Raw genomic sequence first — 21,384 nt, 5'->3', positions numbered from 1 at the left:
ACCTGGTGATCACCACATGGTCCCGGAGCAGCTTCCCTGCTGGAACCTTCCAAACCTTCCCTTCAAGGCTTTAACTGCCGCCAACCTTCAACCTGTGAACCATGTGCCCCTCATATCAATTTTATGAAAACGAACTGCCAGCTGAGGGACCCCAAACATGTATCACCTCTCCCAAATTACCTGCTCCTAGAGTGTTTGAGCGGAGCTTAGGTTGATCAGAATTGCCTCATATCCTTCTGACCTGCACAGAAAATAACAACAGGTGATTAGGCACACACAACCGTACTTGAAGCTGGAGACACAACGTACCCCTCATTCCTAATTAGAACACTGGTCCTGAAACTAAGCTGCAAAATAAGTTTACAGGGCTGGAAGCATGAACGCTAGGGCCAGTCCACCATTGACCTGCCACACTGTTATGAGGAGCACGTTCCGCGGCACTGCTGCCTCCGACCCCAGCGTCAAAACGTCCATCCGATTTTAACCTAACTGTTCTCGCCATCAAATCCTCCTCACATGCGATACGCAGAGTGCTCGGTATCAGCACTCAGCCCCATTTCGCCCGAATCAACCCCCTCCAGGGTTGTTGCCGGCACTCACGGCATTCCTGCCTGCCATGTACCTACTCTCTGCAATCCCCCTGCATCCTCGGAGATGGGAGCCCGATTTAGCTGGTACTACCGAAAGTGGCCCATGCGAAGCCCCCCCTCGGGCTATGTACGACTATCGTCAAAATAATCCTACTCCCCAATAAACCCTGCAAAATCCGCTTGTTAAACTGCCCCCTGCATCTGCGAGCGCGCCCAGATTGCTGCGTGCTACTCTGCTTCTGGTGCATTCATCTTCCTAGAGGAGAGGCCGAACTTGCAAACTTATTCACTTCCTTTTCAATGCGGTATCCAAAGTTTCTGCGCTATTCATTTGTACAGCACGAACATGCTTAATTTAATCATGCTCGCCAAAGAGGAAAGTAGAACTCATTGCCATCTTAACGTAACCCGCTATTGCGGATGCGCACGGGACAGGATGCGGGCAGCCTTTGAAATATAACTAACATGACTGAAAATGCTCGCTTCTATATGTTATGTTATGTTATTTTATTTTATATAGCGCACAGATGCCGCAGCCAAGTGGCGTCCCGGCGCTTTGGAGATTGTGTAACATAACACAGTAGTGAGACCCAGAAAAAAATAGGACTAAACTGTAGAAAATAGGAAGGTTTTTAGTGCCTTCCTAAAAGGGAGTAAGTCGGGGATGGAACAGAGAGGGGCAGGCAAAGAGTTCCAGAGAGCTGCCGCCAGCACTGAAAAAGACCGTCCACCCATTCTAGCTTTTTTGAAGCGTGGCACAATGGCAAGATTTAATCCAGCGGATCGAAGGGCTCTAGAGGGGACATAATGAAGGATAGTCTGCAAAAGAATGGGAGGGGAAGCTAATTTAAGAATTTTAAAAGTTAAGCAAAGAGCTTTAAACTTAATTCTTTGCCCCACAGGTAGCCAATGGAGATCTTGGATAGTTCGACGAGCAGAGACGAACTTCGGAAGGCCAACCAGCATCCTGGCCGCCGCATTTTGGACCCTCTGGAGGCGGGTTAACTCTGCCTGATTCAGGCCCAAAAACAGAGAGCTGGCATAGTCCAGTCTGGTAAGAACCAGAGCTTGGACTATAATCTGTCTAGTGTCCGCATCAAAAAACTTGAAAATAGGTCGGAGACACTGCAGAGTACCAAAACATGTGCCAGCCACACGTTTAGTGTGGGAATTGAAAGAAAGTTTGTCATCAAACCACACCCTGAGGTTTCTGACTTCAGCCACGGGAGTGGGAACAGGTCCTAGTTCAGATGGCCACCATTGATCTCCCCATAACCCACTTTCCTTACCAAAAATGATAACCTCAGTCTTAGAGGCAATTAAGTTGGAGTCGGTTGTTCGCCATCCAGCCTGCCACAGCTTCTAGAGCTGACTGAAAGGTGGGGGCGTCCATGTTGGAATCACCATTGAGTGCCACCGCCAGCTGCGTGTCATCGGCGTATGACACCAAGGAGAGACCAAACCTATGGGCTACCTCCGCCAGCGGCTGAACATATAAATTAAATAAGGTAGGGCTAAGGGCCGATCCCTGGGGGACACCCTGAAGAATATGGCGAGGAGCAGAGACAAAGGGTGGGGTAGATACTTTGAAGGTGCGATCCTTAAGAAAGGAACGGACGAGGAGCCTAGACTGTGATCGAGATGGCCGCCTAGTTTCTCGGCTCCGTCGATCCTAGCGCTCTTCACTATCATCCTGTCCCTGATCCTGCTCCTTTGCCCAGCGACTGACATGCGGAACCTATCCTGATTACGCCGGTGTGTCTCCCGGCGATTTCTGTGATATATTGGCGGTGAAGCACCTCTGCTCCTCTCCCGGCCCTGCGTGGCAGTGAGACCGGGGCTTTGTTTGCGGAGCTGGCTGGATGCGACCACGGCAGCGGCGGTCATCGCGGAGGAGGAGGAGCCGCTCAACTGGTGAGAGGCTGCCTGAGTTATGTTTGTCGCTGCAGCACCGCATCCCGCTCTGACATTTTGAGCGCCCGGATACATTGTATCTGCTGGAACCACCCTGCACTATCGCCCGGCTTGGAAGTGGTCGGCGCGGTTTCTTTGTTCTCTCGGCCGGTGACAGACGCCATTTTCTACACTGCACCTCGGCGACCGACGGTGAATCCTTGGCACTCGATTGGGGTCCGGATGTTCGCTGAAAACGTAGAAGCCTGCACTGCGATGCCCACAGTCTCCCCCCTGTCTCCTGCCCGAGGGTCACGAGTGGAGGGTCGGCATAGGGGTCTGTGGGCTGTGAGTGAAGATGGCGATTGGCTTCCCGGGCGGCCATTCGTCTGTGAGCCTGGTGTGGAAGACACTGCGGTGCCCTCCCTTTCTGGGAAACCGCTTGGGACCCGTGCTGTCCTGCGTGCTCTGGAGGCTGTGGGAATTGCTCTTCGTGCTCATGCCCGAGATCTGGGGCGCCAGCTCGATGCTATTTCTACTACGGGCTGTGCTTGCCCCCCAGTGCTGTACACTGCGCCACACCCTGAGCCAGCTCCTGTTGCCTTCCATGCTGAGGTGCCTATAGTGCGGTTGGCGGATGGTTCTGATTTGGCTGAAATGTCGACCACGACGGTCGGGGGGTTATCTGGAGTTCGTGGTTTCATAAACTGGCTGGTGTATCATCTCTGGGCGCCATGTTCGTCATCTCCTTTATGTGCTGGTGGTGTGACTTTTCATCCTTTCCGGAGACTGCTGTTGTCGCTCCTGCCTGCTGCTTCCGACATGCAAGCGCACTGCCCTGTTTATGTCTGTATCACTCTTGGAACTGTGACTGTGCTTTGCGTGGACTTTCGTGGGCGACCTCCTATCCTGTGTTGGCCGTTTCATGTGCCCCTTTCATCCGAGGCACTGGCCGGACGGTTGGACTCCGTCGACTTATATGATCGCAGGGGGCAAGGTTAAAACGACTTTTTTGGGACGCTATTCTTTCCACTGCTGGGATTGTGCTAAGTGAGCGGGACATTGATTGCATCGACCGTTGATATCCTGTCGGGGTGGGGCCGGGAGCGGGCGGCCGGGTACATATCTGTTGTGGTCTTCTTTTTCCGTTGATCCTTATCTCCTTCGTTGTTTCATCCTCTCCTCCTCCACTTCTTGTACTTGTTATATCTTTCCCTTCTTTGGGGCAGTTCCGGGGCGACAGGCACGCTGTTTATGGGCTAGGCCGTAGCCATCGCAGGGGTGCAGGGTGGCGGGTGTGGGGGGGGTTTGTTATTTTAGTTTATTTTGTTCTATGGTCCCTTTCGCTCTTTTCTAACTTTGGGAGGGTTCTTTCCTCTTTGTAGGGTTGGCTGTCCCTTGGCTTTGCACCTTCTTTTTCTCGGGCGTCTTCTTATGCCCCTGTCTTTTTCTTTTCTGGGGTGGGACTTCTGGGATGGTACCTGGACAAGTTGTTGAGTCTATCATGACCTGTTCCTCGATATTATTGATTTGGTTGTCTTGCCTATTAAGTTGCTATAGTTTTTTGCCTGCCTCAGTTCGCCATTGGGGTATGTCCCCCGTGTCTTTTGGAATTTTGTGTGTGGTGCTATTTCCTTGTTGTGACAGCCCCTACTCTCCTTTGAACATTTAAAAATGAAAACCTCTTATCCTTTGTTACGATGCCCGCGCCCTTGTTTGGTGTACTTTCGCATATCCTGTTTGCCGATTGATATGCCTCTCTCCTGGTTTTTTGGCTTACTGTTTTGCGGCCGGCCATGTTGGTTGTGGGCCTGCGCATGTATCTTCTTGTTTTTTTCGAATAAAGGTTTTCAAAAAAAAAAAAAAAGAAAGGAACGGAACCACTCAAGTGCTATCACTCCAACTCCTGCCTCCACCAGACGATGTAAAAGAATCTGGTGGGAAACCGTATCGAAGGCGGCACTGAGATCCAATAGGATCAGTGCCGCCGTCTGACCCTGGTCCAGCAACTTCCTAATGTGCTCCACCACAGCCAAGAGAGCAGTTTCAGTGCTGTGGCCCGCACGGAACCCATTCTGGGAATTATCCAATATCTTAGCTTCCTGCAGATGGGATGATAAAATGTAATTAGCATGAGCTTCTGCTAATTTGGCTGGCCAGGGGAGAAGGGAGATGGGTCGATAGTGTTCTGGTTTAGTAGGATCAAGGGCAGGTTTTTTAAGAATAGGAATAATAGTCGCCTGCTTCCAAGCAGTGGGAACACTGCCCGTGTTAAAGGACAGATCAATGAGACTATGCATGGCAGGATAGCAGCACTCAGCAAGTTCCCGGAATTGAGTGGGTCTCATTGGGTCATCCAGCGAACCGGATTTGACTTTTGCCGTCAAGGCTTTGAACTCCTCCAGAGTAGGACTGGGAATGATCAACAGTGGTTTAGAGATCACTGATACAGGTGTATTCTCCCTGCTGGAAAACTGGGAGAATGACCTGTAGATGGCCTCCACCTTTTCAACAAAAAACGAGGCCAAATCCTTACAGTGTGCCATGGAGGCTACAAGAGTAGTGGTGTCAGTCCTTTTGCTTGTAAGGTCCTTGCATACCCTAAAGATAACCTTGGTGGGATTCGTGCTGTTCTTTATCTCCTGAGAGTAGAAGGCAGCCCTAGCTGAGCATATGGCCCGATGATACACTCTGATGCAGACCCTATAGGCTGATTTGAGGTCAGCATCATAGGTTTTGCGCCATGCACGTTCCGCTTTTTTACAGGAGGCTTTGAGTTTTTTAAGGGATTCATCGTACCAAGGACTAGAAGGACTAGATCTGGTCTTACTCCACCTGGCCGGTATAAGCATGTCTAGTGAGTGATTTAGCCACTCACAGAAGCTATCATAGCCACGGGAGACTTCGGTGGGGGGTAGAGGATGATGTTTCATCAGAAGCTGGTGAAAATGCTCTAAGTTCAAGTTTCTCCAGGGGCGTCTAAAACTGGCAGGGGTGTTGTTTCTAGGGGAAAAAGTGATAGTGGTGATGAGAATTTCAATCAAATGATGATCAGTCCAGGCCATAGGTCTAGGATGAAGCACTGAGATATTAGTAGCAAGATTCGTCACAAAGGGATCTAATAAGTGACCGCCTATGTGGGTCGGTAGTTGTATCATTTGAGTTAGTTGAAATGCTTCGAGATCAGCTAACAAGCTATGGACCGGATTAGAAAGTGGGGCATCCATGTGCAGGTTAAGATCACCAATGATCGTGAAATTAGCGGTTTTCAAGACTAGAGAGGAGACCACCTCCGGGAGGCTTTGACGAAAGGCGCCATCAGGACCAGGGGGCCTATAGATTAATAGTCCCGAAAAAGTAAAGTGGGGATTCACTGAGATGTTAAAATACGCACTCTCACATCCTGCTATGGTGATAGGTTTCCAGGCGCAGGGGTAGCAGGTTTTTACCGCAACTGCTATACCTCCGCCTCTAGCATTACGAGGAAGGGAGTGCATGGTGTATCCCACAGGGAGGGCTAAATTCATGACAGCCATGGATTGATCATGCAGCCAGGTTTCGGTGAAAAAGAAAATATCCGGATTGTCATCAGTGATCAAGGAAAGTACTTCTTGAGAGTGACATGCCAGTGATCTGACATTCAAATGAAAAACTTTGAGGGCAGATTGAGTAGCTGTGCCTGCAACAGCGTTTGGTTTGTAGGCAGCTGGAGGCCTAGGTTGAAGACCCATAATAGGCAGAGGCTTAGGAAGTGTAAAAAAACACGTGGGACACTGAAAAGGCCCACTAAGAGGATCCAAGGTGCCATGATAGCAGTCTCTTACCTCGTGTCGCAATATACGCAAGTTCTCAGCAGATATCATCCTGTGGGAGCCAGAGTCCCCTGCCCTAGCCCTGCCTTAGCGCTGACGGGCGCAGACGGGCAGGACTCTGGCGAGACTCAGGCGTAGCGAAGGCGCGACCGCTGCGCTAGACCGCTGCGCTCCAGGCGAGCATTAAGTAGGCGAGTGGCGGTGAAAAGCGCTAGCGCGCTAACCCCCAAACAAAAGGAAGGGAACAGCCTTCACAAGATGGCGTCGTCGTCATGTGACCCAGGAGCCCCGGAGCCCGGACCCGCTAAGTAGCGGTGCTTGACTTTGTGATTATATGCGGTAAGGGCCAGGGGGGGTCGCAGCATCAGCAGATTAAAATCAGGGGAGAATAACACAAATGAACTAAGATGCAAAATAGGGTAATATTAAAATAGAAAGCGCGAGCCACAACACAGCGCGATTCAGGCAATCACTCCAAACACGGTGGTCACCTTCTCCAGGCTGACCCCGAGTCAAGGCTCACCTTAAATAGGCGAGTGGCGGTGAAAAGCGCTAGCGCGCTAACCCCCAAACAAAAGGAAGGGAACAGCCTTCCCAAGATGGCGTCGTCGTCACGTGACCCAGGAGCCCCGGAGCCCGGACCCGCTAAGTAGCGGTGCTTGACTTTGTGATTATATGCGGTAAGGGCCAGGGGGGGTCGCAGCATCAGCGGATTAAAATCAGGGGAGAATAACACAAATGAACTAAGATGCAAAATAGGGTAATATTAAAATAGAAAGCGCGAGCCACAACACAGCGCGATTCAGGCAATCACTCCAAACACGGTGGTCACCTTCTCCATATAAATTCCCTTCCAGCACAAGAAGCCGGCTTGCAACCCCGCATGAGCGCCCGATCAGGTCCGGGTGTGCCGTGAAACAAAGGGTTGGGGACGCCGTTTTACCAGGGGGGGTATGGGGTGCGATGTCCTAAGCGTGTGGGCACCATTTTAGCCCCGGTGAAAGAAAATAGGGCGCAGCACCGGTGGCAATGGACCAAAGGCCGTGAATGGCCCAGAGCAGTGAGCGAACCACGCACTAACGCCGGGAACATTGAAGAGCTGCGGGAAGTGCTCGCACCAAGGTGAGCTGACCCCATGTGCTGCGCCCTCGGCCATACTGACCGTGGCACTGAGCCCACTTGCACGCACCTTAGAGAAGCCTCACTGAGCCCGGAGGTCCGTCGCCTGAGAAACGCGTGCGATGATCACCAATCGCCCCCCGGTTAAACCCCTCGCTACCCGCGTCTCGCTACACCCTATATGGGCGCAGAACACTAAAGGGGCCACCCTCTTGAGTGGCCACCTACTGTGGCCTCGGGCGGCCGCATTTCACTACACGCACCAGATATCAAAGCCAACAAACATGTCTACGCAACTGTGAAAATACGATTGCATGAAATAATAAACACAAGACAGCATCGCCGAGCACGGACCATAAATGGCTAATATTTTCCTACTGCGCATACGGCAACGTTGTTACCTGCATTCCTCCGCAGTTCAAGTCCAGTTAAATCAATGCACACAACTGGAAAATAAAATCAAGTATGCAGCACAGATTTGTAATCCTCCAGAAAAATACGATTGCAAACAAGTTTGCATCTCACAAAGGGATCTGGAACAAGAAGGTACAGCTTTAGAAATATAAATAAATGCCCACCATCCCAACAGTTGCTGCGCAAAGTACTTGTGTCCATGATGATATTTGGCCATCGACGCAGCTCAATTATAAATAACCATATTCCGCGACCAAGTCTTCAAAAAATGCACTCTCACTCTCTCTCCCTCGCCCTGCGCCCTCCCTCTCACTCACACACACACAAAGCAAGCAGGCGGCCAAGGGAGGGAAGCAGAACAAGCCTTTATGTATACACAGATATCAACGCAGCCGCCCACGAGCTCGCTAATAAACTGCAGGGGTCACCCAAGTAACCAGTAGGCTTTTGGGTATCTTAACACAGAAAAAACAAGGAAAAGCCTACGGAACAAAGATACATCTATCTTTTTATAAGACTGGATACCATTAATTATCCAATCTTGGATTCATCACTTCTCCACACAATTTAATTGAGATAATTATGGATCTAGAGTATCTCCAGGTAGAAAGCCATACGCAAAGAGCAATAAATATCAAAAGTATGGTTCAACTTTTTCTTTTAATTAAACCACATTGGACCTTAAATATTGGTCTCTTACATTGAACAAAACTGTACACCATTCATATATACAAACAAAACACATATACATCTGATTTACATATATATACACTTTTTTTTAGAGAGAACCAAACTCACGGTTCTTGTTGCCCCACTTTTTTGAACAAGGATGTGAAAACATAGTTCCTTCACATGACATTCCTTCACTTTAGATCACCAAAACAAAACAAAACAAACACATAGGGAGTATACGAGGTTTAGCCATTTTTAACCTCTCTTCAACTAACACTCTCTAACGTGATATTTCAACAACAATGCTACTCAAACAGATTTCTTGTTTTGGAGTCTTCAAAATCGTGTGTGTCGACGCGTTTCAGCCTCTGTTTGATCCAGGCCTCATCAGGACTACGAGGGCAAATGTACTAGAACCCTAAAAAAACAAACTAAATATATATTCATCATAAGTTAACTGGGATAGCACGTCACTCTCCCATGCACCTATCCCCTGTGGCTCTATTTACAATGTGACTCTATTTACAACATCAACATTCATATCCTAAGGTGTATGGCATCAGTTAGATTTAGTGAACACCTTGTTCCGTGAATCCAAATCATCATGAATACAAAAGAGGGAAAGAAAGTAGACCCTCCACCAAACCAACGTGTTGAAAGAGCAGTGCTTATATATACACACAACCCCTATCCTAATGCAACAAATGTTTTGGACCAAGGTGCCCTCCAATAGTTGTGGAATATCAACAACATACCAGGTCCGAATTAACTGTTAATCGTCAACTGTTGCCGAACCTTCTTACTTGGGCACTTTCAATCGAAAACAGCTAAAAAACAAACCATGTATTACCATACTAAATACCCAAGTCACAGTGAGACAGACTCTACGTTCTCGCCAGCCACCGGGCTTACCTTCTAATTTGAAATCCTTCAAAATGGGCAGTCAACCCCACGGAAAATCAAGCCTGCAATACAAATATCTCCGCGTAAAAAGTCTACTCCGAGTAATTTTATAAATCACTACAGTTACACAAGAACACAAGGGTAGCAACGGGAACTTTATATCCATACCTCTTGAGTCTTCCTTCGGGTCCTTTAATTCTCCACAACGGTAACTAATCCCAATAACTATTCCCAAAGAGCACTATCACTTGGCTCAGGAAGCCGTTCGCGTTTCCTATATATAAACAGCGATGACGGACTACCCCTGAAAATCCCAACCTCGCGTCCCAATTACAGCAAGGCTCGCATTGTTACGTGAGATTACGTGAGAATACCCGGTCACGGACTCCCCAGTAGTTCAGGGTCACAATCTCACGATAGCTACACGGATAGAGCTAGAAAAAGAGGAGGACAATATTTCCGCATTCCTACGATATTCAAAAACCCATTCAAGGATAGTAAAGTGCATAAAATAAAATTTAAAAATAAAATAACTATTTACACTACATAGAATACCTTATATCCCGTGTGATGCCATCGCCTTTCACAATCTAATTTGTACAAAACAACAAGCTAGTCACATACAATAATCTATTTTCGTTCAACCATCATATGCATATCTCGATGTACAGATTATACGCATTACAGCCAAGCCTATATAAATCTTTAACCCCACTCCCACTGAAAGCATGAAATCGGGATAAAATTGAACAGTGCAAAATGTTTTACCTAAAGCAGGTAACCCCTTGTTTAGCAAATGAGAACTTTTCATTGAGATGTATGTCCAGACTCCCTACAGTTAACAACTTGAGGGAAATGTTTTTAAAATCCTAAGCATATGGCGGGCACTTTAGTTTTTTCCCCTGAAGTAACACACGAGTGCACACGCACTAAAGCCCCAGCGCCGCTGTCTCTGAAAGTGGGAGAGGCGAGGCAGGCAGAACTTGGCTCGAGCCGGATTGATCTTCTGTTTAGGAAGGCTCGAAAGAGCACTAAAAGATGAGGAGGGAGGTGTAAAAAGAGAAATGAAAACAATCTCCATCCGCCTTATCAACAAAATGGGGAACCGTGCAGTTTTTCTTCTGGGTGTGGTCAAATGCGTTAACACCAGCTTGCAATGTGGCTGCTTTGCAGTTAGTGCAGGTAGTCTAGTGACAGTCAGTGACAGCTAACATCTTATTTTAAACAAGCATTGGCATAGCGAATAGGTCTCGCTTTTGGGACCTTATAAGTGTTTACCCATGCAACAGTTGATGTTGTTGCACCAAGGATATTGTGCTGGATAACTAATTACTTATAATGTCCCAAAGGCGAGACCTATTGGCTATGCCAATGCTTGTTAAAATGATGTCCCTGCCGAGATTACTATATATGTGATGCATACTATCCCCCACACGATACCACATATATAAACAGCGAAGTACGTAAACTCCTTTGGGGTGAAGGGAGTGCTAGGATATCCCTAGGTAAGCTTCAGAGGAATATATACGAAGGAGGGTTAGCCGTCCCAGATATCACCAAATACTACTTGACTTCGCAATTGATAGTAGTCAATGACTGGAATTTCGCAGACCGCAAACACCCGGCATTTAGGGTGTATCACTGGGCGATGAGGGAAAAGGGATACCTAGCAGCACTAGAAGGTGGACACACAGATAAACATCTTCCCCGATAAGCGGTCTTTAGTTCGGATTTGGAAAGAAGCAACAAACCACACGTGGTGGAAGGGCAAATTAACAGACGGAACGCCACGCTGGGATAGCGACCAATTGAGAGAGCTGGGGGCCCTGAAGGAGACCTTTAAGAAATGGTAAATGCTTGGAATCGAGAAACTAGAAGACATATGGAGAGGCCAGAAACCGCTCACTTTCCAGGAGCTTCAAAGCGAATACGACCCAGCAGCAATGGAAAGGTACAAATATTTGCAACTAAGACATGCCCTACAACAACACATGAGAGAGGGCCACACACTGCCAGACCATTCTCCTCTGGAAGATAGGCAGCTGATGGATCCGATGGAAACAAGGGCAATCTCCCTGAGATATAAAAAGTTTCTCTACAACTCTCCGAATCCAATAGAGCGCGCTGGGCAGCATGGGAAAATGATTTGGGGTTACTAGAGGATGACCACTGGGAAAAAGCGGTACAAAGTCCCTGGGAAGTGGCATTTACAGCCAGGTTCCTGCTGGTGCAACTGCGCATATTACACATATCCTACGCCTCCAGACTGCTACTTCACAAACTGGGGTATGGGTTGTCCAATTTTTGCACGAGGGAATGTGGAGAAATACGCACATTTTTCCATAGTCTGTGAGACTGTAAATATGTTAATGTTTATTGGAAGGAAGTGGCGAGAGTCATGTCAGAGGTCACGAGGATAAAAATCCCAGTAGAGCCACGATGGCTGCTTCTGTGCGTAACGGGGGAAGAAAACTGGCCGAAATATACAACTATTTGGCTGAGAGTGGCAGGGATGGTGGCAAAATGAAACATCGCCCAAAAATGAGGTGCATAATATGCACCACAATTGAGAGAATGGGAGGGTGACTTGGACTTGTGTTCCAATGCTGAAAAAGTAATCTATAAAGCCAGAGGCTACCCACAAATGGGAGAAAATATGGAGGGACTGGCAGAAATATCAGGGTATTTAGACTGAGTATGGGAAGGGTGGGGGCTGAACTTCAGATTAAATTAGAGAGCTTCTGTTGTCTTTATTGGTAAGAAGAATAGACTTGTAATTGTGGCTACGCTATTGACTAAGATGATATCATGTGAATATGTAACCGCGATTTCGTTATCCTGTGATTAACACTGAGCTTGTTCAATAAAAATAATTTAAAAAGAGTCCTTTCTGAAATACATGTTACAGGTATGCTGCAGTGTTTTACTTGCCATGTCTTTTTGGGAACACCAAGGACAACACACTTGGAGACATTCAGTCAAATGTATAAATGCCTGTATTCAGAAGGATTTATGGTCCGACCTCAGTGATCACACAGAGCAATCAGGTCTATCCATTTTTTCGTATGCTGACGATACCCCAATTATTTTTTTCTCTTTCTTCTAATAAACATTCCCCCACCTCATCTCTTCGCACTGGGCTCACTAACATCGCCAACTGGATGCAGATCAACAGACTGAAGCTCAACGGTGATAAGACCGAGCTCCTTCTGTTTGGCCCTGATACCACTCTCTGGGGTCCACAGCACTGGCCGCAGCAAATGGGTCCCGTGCCTATTCCATCTACCACAGCCCGCAATCTTGGGGTCACCTTCGATGACCAACTGTCCATGAGGCAACATGTGGTGAAAGTCTCAGCCACCTGTACAAACATCATCAGGTGGCTGAGGAAAATCACATGGATGCTTCCTCTTGACACTCAAAGAACAGTGGTGCAGGCCCTAGTGACATCCAGACTGGATTACGGCAACATACTCCTCCTAGGTGCCTGTAAGGAGGTGACACGTAAACTGCAAGTGGTGCAAAATATGGCTGCCCGTTTACTATGCAACTTGCCCAGAACTGCCTCGGCCACCGCCTCTCTGCGCAGCCTACATTGGTTGCGTATAGAATCTAGGGCTAAATTCAAAGCCTTATGTTATATGCATAAGATTAAAATTGGCAATTCCCCCCCCTACCTCTCCACCTTGGTTCAGCCATACTGCCCATCACGCACTCTTAGATCTTCCTCCCTAGGTACCTTTTCAGTTCCCCGGTTCAAACGCACTAGAGTTGGTGGCCGTTCTTTCTCTTACCTGGCGCCATCACTCTGGAACACCCTTCCCATCCCTTTGCGTTTTGAAACATGTCATCTCAAATTCAGGAAAGGTGTGAAAACTTGGTTGTTCTCCGCCTAATCCTCCCCCCCCCCCTCTTTTGTCTTCTCTGCTTCTTTTTCTCTGCCAGCGCCGGGAAACCCTAGGGTATCTGTGCGCTTTACAAACCCAAATATAATAATAATAATAATAATGTATGCGGTATGATAATAGAAACAATGTCCTCTTGGAGGGCAACAACGTTTTCACACAAATTCTTTCAGGTAATAATTGGAAAATGTGCTTGGAGAAAAGCTTTGGGTTTACACATGACGGAGAATACGAAATCGGATGCAAACACGTTTGTATCTCCTTTCATATTACCAGTCAGCAGCCAGTACAAAATCCCAACTGTTCAGGTTGAGGCAGCGCCTTCTTTTTTAGAGGAGTTTCTGGGAAACGCAGCTCTTGCTGTGCTCTCAATTGTACAGTGGGGATTGGGAGTACGGATGAGGCAGGTACAGTCTCCAGGGTCGTGGCAGAAAACATTGTGAATTTCGCTCAGTCAAGACATGGACAACAATCATTGATAAACCCAATAGGTCTCACCTTTGCCTCTGTGGTGTGACCCCATTGGCTAACATCTATAGAGGCAAGAGTCAGGCTGTGTTGACTGCAGTGGAGCGGTCAAGGAAGCAGAGAACAGGGAAGAGGTGGACATGGTGGGCAGAAAGGAAAAACTGTGTCAGTTGTTTCATAGAAATGGAATTTGTGAAAGGTAGATTTTTGTGTATTTTGCAGGCTGGGGAGGACAGATATTAGTTATATGAGGATTTTAGAGGAGAAATAAAGTTGAGAAACAGGAAGGCTATTGGAGGGTGTTAGAAGGTGATTAATTAGTAGGTGCAGGTAGGTACATACAGCTAGTAATAATACCACTATCACAAATAAGGTCCAGTCAAGTCTCAATAAATTAATCCTTGTTCAACCTTTGGTACCATGGCAGACGAGCAGTGAGGCTTAACTTAGGTGACAGGTGTGTAAAGCATTTAATATCACCAAAACAGTAAATAAGTAAAAGACACAACACAATAAATGTCCAACACCAATTTATAAAAAGAGAGAATATTTATATCTCTAAAATGAAATCACAACAACAAAAATTCAATGAAGGGAGCCAGAAAAATATATTTGTAAAGTTTAAAATTAATAAATGTTCTTTCTAGCGCAAAAAAAGTGTAAAGCACCAACTGTGGCTATCTGGGCGCGCTGGACCGGGACAAAGTCAAACTATCAGGCCAACCGCGATGGAGAGTGGGTCGGATACAATGAGCTGTTAGGCCTGGTCAAATTTGTCAACAACAATTTAGGTGCAACTTTCTGCCCCTAGCCATTGGCACAGCATTTTCATTTGCATTTGCATCAATTTCTTTCTCAATATAACTTTCTACACAGTTTTTTACGACAGATTTTTGCCATCTCCTTTATGATTAAATGTAATCCTTTCTTCATTTTGATCATTCTCATCTTCATGCAAGGCACCGCCATTTTCCAGGTTTCTAATGCTCAAGTTTGGCCATCCGAACCTTTCCACAAGAACACGACTACAGCCCAATTCATCAGTAGCAGTTTATTTAATGTCCAATGCATTTCAGGCCTCTGAGGCCCTTCATCAGGGAAAACTGCTAACAAGCGATCATCCGCACTCCTTCCAAACAGACGCCTCCCTGCGCCACCCACAGAAGTAGAATTTCAAACCTGTCTCAGGCCTCTGCCGCTGAAGGGCCTGCTTGCGTAGTTTACTGCGACCGTGGCACGCCATTTAAAGTGTTTGCTAATCGGAAACACTGCTTTTAGTAAATATGGGTCACACCTAAGGTAGGCCCAAGATAGCCCTATGGGTAGGGTGCTGTGTAGGTAAATGGTAGGACGTGTGTCTTTGTTGTGTAGCATGTTCTGGTAGTGACAAATAGGCTATTTGGTTCCCAACTATTGTGACGCTGCTCCTCTCATATGTTTGCATTGGGAATTCCCTGATAGGTGTTTCTGTGAAACATTCTGATATGGAAGGGGTAGCATGGCCATTTTTGGTATGTTTGAAATAGTGATACATCCTGCTTATTGGTGAAAGATTTTTTGTTATTACTATTTTAGAAATGCCACTTTTACAAGTGGGCATTTCTGAGTGCTTATGACTGTGTTCTACCTTTAAGGGGTGACTCATAGTTGGGCTGAATAAGCCTTGTCTGCATTTAAAGTAGTGAGAAGAGTTTTGCTAGCAGCTTAATAGGGCTGTGACTGCCTTTCACAATGCTGTCTCCGCCCCCCTCTAGTGTGTCTGGAGCCAGGGCTGTGGATTGAATGGGGGTGTTGTGCACTTCTAAAGTTGTTTGAAGTGCCCCAAGAGCAAATACTTTGGGAATGTAAGGTCAGGGGCCTTGATCCCGTGATTTTAGTATGCTGGAATGCCAGGAGGACTGCTGTGGGACTGGATTACTATGTAGTACTGACGTGCTGCACTGAGATGAGGACTGCCATTTTGCTCTGAGGACCCTTGTGCTGGCCTGCCTGTCTGCGCCTAGCTGGTGTGCCCCAGTGCTCTCCAAGGAGGGCTTCTTATGCCCCTTGCCCTTGCCAATAGAGCGCAGGGTGAGCACTTGATTCCTTCCTAGCGTGTGAGGAGCGCTTCATTTCTTGCCCCCCAACTTGCCCCCGAGAGTGCGAGGTGAGCTCTCTGCTGTCTCCTTATGATCAGAGCGCTGTATAGCCGCAAACTTGGTGGTGCCTCCGGGTGTGCTTGCATGTTCCGGACTCCTCCCAGTCCAAGTACCCGTGTTGTACACAGGGATTTTAATGAGGTGTAAACATATATTTATCTATGCACATACTTGACATAAGGTGGAACTGGACTGCTGGACATAGGAGTATATGAGTACTAGGAAATTAGACTGGCAGGGATAAGGGGAATAACTAGTATAGTGTTACTTGAAAAGCAAATTCAGTGAACCGGTACCATGAAGAGGAAGGTAGGAAATGGATTCCAATTTCTTTATAACCACTGGAAAAACACAATTCCCGCGATTATGTAAGGAGCAAAAACATGAATAAACACGATAACCACAGTTTTTTTAGTTTTTGAGAAGCGTGGTGAGGATTTAGGTGCTAAATAACACAGAACACACACGGAGACCAGTGAACTCTACAGTCTTACAGGGTCAACTTTTTGCTATTAAACTCAATGAGTTGTTGGACCAGTTACAAATATAATTAAGATAATCAAACGCCTTTATGTTTTACTGTTCATAAAAGTCCATCTCTTTAGAACACCGAGTATAAATGACTCCATACAATAACTATTATTCCAAACCATGTTAGGGCACACATTCATCTCCAAAGTCTGTAATTTTTCCCTGGCCAGTAAAGGGTTCCTTATTGTGCTGGCCCTGCATAATGAATCTCACATGACTTCTACAAGACGATATGATCTGCTTAAATACGAGCTATGTATATGATATTGACTACCTATAAACACAGGTCAAAGGATGTACAGACTCAACCCGTTGTGTAAGGCAGAAGTCTGACATGCATTAAGGAGAAGTAAGGGGATATATTCTATGGCACTGAGGTGTTGAAATGTATTCCGGAGAGGAATGCAGTCCAGTGAAAAGAGAAAAAGTGTTGGGTAAGGTTTGATAACCACCACATCTTTTTATCCCGGACGGTCCTTTCCATCTTTCTTAATAGCATCACCCACTCAATAGTCATGCAACTGAAATTGGAACATTGAAGACATATATTACGAAATGTCATAATATAACATTCCATAATTTGTAAAAATGAACTATCTTATGAGGCAAACCTAAATAATAAGGCCGGCTAAACAATGCACACATTATGTAAGGTGCACTGCTCCTTGTTAGATTGCGGTTTGTAATCTGACTGGTTGAAGATCAAATGTGGAGTTCTGTTCTGATAATAGCACGTCTAATTGTATCATAGACAAAGGCTGTTATGAAGCCCAATATATCAACCATGGAGTTTTAAGGCGACATTGCGACGCTGATCAGAGACATTCAATTATCTGAAGAAGACTGCAAACGTAATGATTCTAAAACGTTTCTTTAATTTTATTTCCCTTCTCTTTGTAGTGCACGCAGTGGGAGTCTGTGCGCAGGGTGATGAATGCCAGGAGAGTAGTTGACAAGTCTACCAGCCCATGCAACTTGCCACCAAATATGGGAAACACTCAACATACAGTGCACCATGGCAAATAACGCATCATTTGCACTAAGCATGTTACCTCTATTAATTTGGAGTGTTTTAGTTTTTCTAGTGGCGTGCTGCTCTCCAGTGGCGTCCTTCAGTACAGCAGGGAGAAAAAGCCAACTCGAAGAAAGAAATAATTTAAACTAAACACTTTGTATTCATTATTTTAGTATTTATTTATATTATTTTATAAAGTGAAGACATTGCCACGTAGGCATCAGAGCGCTTTACAAAAAACACTTATTTCCACAAGAAACAAATTAGAGCGGCCGACTTTGAAGCTTGGAAACCAGGTTCGAGTGTGGCGGGGGGCTCAAGCATCCTGTGATTCTGGGCAAATCGCTTCATCTACCCTTGCCTAAAAAACAAGCATTTACAATGCAACGGTCTCGCCTTTGCAAAAGTTAGAGCTATTGGCATTGTAAAAGACAACATTTGTATTTATGTGTTGGTTTTGAAAACAGATAAATAAATGGCATTGTCATTTACAATGCCAATTGCTTAATCTCTCGCAAATGCGAGACCTATTGCATTTGCACCCACACACACACACACGCACACAGAGACACACACACACACAGAGCCACACACACACACACAGAGCCACACACACAGAGAGCCACACACACAGAGAGCCACACCTACAGAGCCACACACCTACAGAGCCACACACCTACAGAGCCACACACACAGAGCCACACACACACACACAGAGCCACACACACAGAGCCACACACACACACACAGAGCCACACACACACACAGAGCCACACACAGAGCCACACATAGCCACACAGAGAGCCACACACACACACAGAGCCACACACACATACACAGAGCCCCAGAGCATAATTCCAAGAGCCAATGTAGTTTAAAAATTACTTGTGAAGAAGCATCCGGGGCACCATGGAGGCACTGACAGCTCATTTGCTACCGTGCGCCCGGGGGTCCATCACTGGGTGCTGAGGTAAACACCCTGCGTTACGAGGCTGCCAGAAACCTAAAAAAAGCCCCACTACTCCCAGGCCCGCCCTTCCTGTCACACACTGAAAACATTTTAAAGCATTTTAGCAGATTATGTCACAAAGAGGGGTGCGGGGGGAGGACACTTTTGTTGGTAAATGGATGCTCGGCTTAAAAGGGAATGAAGAACCTTTGACCATAGATTGGTCATGACCTATATAGGAAAATCTATGAAGCCGGTAGATGTTGCTTGTGGGTAGCTCCATGTCACTGAAATACATGATGTGTAATGAACGGAGTGCATTCTGGGAGCGGTAGTCTTCATTGAGGTATAATTAAACTTGGAATAAACATGCTAAATATTGTCAGAGCGTACAGGAAGCAGTCACCAAGGTAAAAGAAAGAAACTGCAACAGGTAAAGGCATCCCAAGAGCAGCTTAGCAGACAACCCCACTTCTCCCAGGCCCCATCCCTCCTCTTCTCTCATGCAATGAACGAGTACCAGCACTGCGCCCCCCCACCAAGCCCCACTCACGGAGCTCTCAGCCTCCCTCGACGAGTGGACACTCACGGTGCACCGCGGCTACGGGAGCCCTGCCTCTGTGATTCCTGAAAGCTTCGCTGGGGCAACGTCACGGGGTGGGGTTCAGGTAGGAGGCATCAAGGGCAGCAGGGAGGCAGGGGAGTGAGGGATGCACGGGGTTCAGGTAGAAGACATCAAGGGCAGCAGGGAGGCAGAAGAGTGAGGTATGCACGTGGTTCAGGTAGGAGGCATCAAGGGCAGCAGGGAGGCAGGGGAGTGAGAGATGCACGGGGTTCAGGTAGGAGGCATGAAGGGCAGCAGGGAGGCAGGAGAGTGAGGGATGCACGGGGTTCAGGTAGGAGGCATGAAGGGCATCAGGGAGGCAGGGGAGTGAGGGATGCACGGGGTTCAGGTACGAGGCATTAAGGGCAGCAAGGAGGCAGGGGAGTGAGGTATGCACGGGGTTCAGGTAGGAGGCATCAAGGACAGCAGGGAGGCAGGGGAGTAAGGTATGCACGGGGTTCAGGTAGGAGGCATCAAGGGCAGCAGGGAGGCAGGGGAGTGAGGGATGCACGGGGTTCAGGTAGAAGACATCAAGGGCAGCAGGGAGGCAGGGGAGTGAGGTATGCACAGGGGTTTAGGTAGGAGGCATCAAGGGCAGCAGGGAGGCAGAAGAGTGAGGTATGCACGTGGTTCAGGTAGGAGGCATCAAGGGCAGCAGGGAGGCAGGGGAGTGAGAGATGCACGGGGTTCAGGTAGGAGGCATGAAGGGAGGCAGGAGAGTGAGGGATGCACGGGGTTCAGGTAGGAGGCATGAAGGGCATCAGGGAGGCAGGGGAGTGAGGGATGCACGGGGTTCAGGTAGGAGGCATCAAGGGCAGCAGGGAGGCAGGGGAGTGAGGTATGCACGGGGTTCAGGTAGGAGGCATCAAGGGCAGCAGGGAGGCAGGGGAGTAAGGTATGCACGGGGTTCAGGTAGGAGGCATCAAGGGCAGCAGGGAGGCAGGGGAGTAAGTTATGCACAGGGTTCAGGTAGGAGGCATCAAGGGCAGCAGGGAGGCAAGGGAGTAAGGTATGCACGGGGTTCAGGTAGGTGGCATCAAGGGCAGCAGGGAGGCACAGGAGTTCAGAGAGGACACAGGGGCCGCCAGGGGCACTGAGAAGGCACATGGTACAGAGATCCAACAAGGGCAGAGATGAAGTATGAAGGGTGTCGAGGAGGCACAGGGGGCAGCAGTGAGGCCTGGGCCCATAATCTAATGATCCGCCGGCCTAAAGGTCTTGGAAACTGACTGGTAGGGCAGGTGTTGTATGGCTAACTCACCTTCACGAGACAGCAGGTTCCGGCGCTGGGCCGCATGCGGGCGCACAGAGCTCGCGCCTGCGGTGGCGCCGCTCTTGCAGAGGGCAGCACGGACAGCGAATCCGTGAAGGCCCAGAGCAGCTCCCATCAGTCACTGTCATGTATAATGCACAGCACCGCTGGCGAGCCCGTGACCCTTCTGTAGGCAAGAGACGTCGAGTCCTGCCGGCGTCGAGAAGGCAAACAGCACATTTGTTTTGCTAATGGTATTAGAGATTACAATCCATGAGATGGGAGATGGAGTGCAGCTCTAATAATCAACAAACTCCCGTAGCACAATGTATCTCTATTTTCTGGCATATGCTTCGGGCTTTTGTGTTTAAATGGCAAAGAAAGGCTACCTTTGCCCTGATGCAAAAACAATACACTCCTATACAAACTACATACACTAGCTTGAGATCTGGGCGAATGGAGGACGTCTTTGAGGTCTGTGTGTGGAGGAGACCCTGAGATCTGTGTGTGTCTTTGGGGGAGGAGGGGGTGCTTGAGACCTATATGTGTATGGAGGCTCCCCAACGCAAGATTTGCATTATAACCATGTGTTACAGCTAACGGTACACTCAAAATTACACCTATGCAAGGTAGAGGGTTCTGCCTGATCTGCACGTGCTCCACAATACATGAATATTTATCAGCGAGGCCACTGGAATTATGCAAATTTGCACCTACTACGATTTCCGCATTAATACCAATTTGCCATATAATGTATCACCTGCTGCATAATCTGCTGAATTTAACAAAAAAAATGGGCCCTAGCTCATACGGATCAAAAGTTATTAAAACGAAGTGACGTGTTGCAGCACTGTGTAAGGGCCTTGGCAAAGATTTGCGTGTCACCTTTCTGTTGCTTATGCTTGTATTTGGGTGTTAACAAGGTACCAATTAGGTGAAAACTTGGCCAGACAGCATTAACATATAGAGAAATCACAAAATATTCAATTAATACTATCACAAAATATGCTGCATTGGGCAGCATCATTTGCCTTGTTTTGCAGCATTATTTTGTTAACCCTGCTGCACAATTTGGTCCTCCCTGTCATATAATTCCAGTGGCCCTGTTTATCACTTACT

The 21,384-nt window shown here is 47.4% G+C and overlaps 1 protein-coding gene across 2 annotated transcripts in view; it reads left to right on the top strand.

The window, feature by feature from the left end:
* The window catches only part of MYOT (myotilin), a 673,370-nt gene that overhangs the window by 499,866 nt on the left and 152,120 nt on the right, over positions 1–21,384 (top strand). The gene's annotated exons all lie outside the window — the stretch shown is intronic.

This window comes from Lissotriton helveticus, chromosome 7 (assembly GCF_964261635.1).
Source record: "Lissotriton helveticus chromosome 7, aLisHel1.1, whole genome shotgun sequence".
Classification (NCBI taxonomy): Eukaryota; Metazoa; Chordata; class Amphibia; order Caudata; family Salamandridae; genus Lissotriton; species Lissotriton helveticus.
The sequence above is the reverse complement of the archived record's forward strand: the minus strand, read 5'-3'. Positions and strand labels throughout refer to the sequence as shown.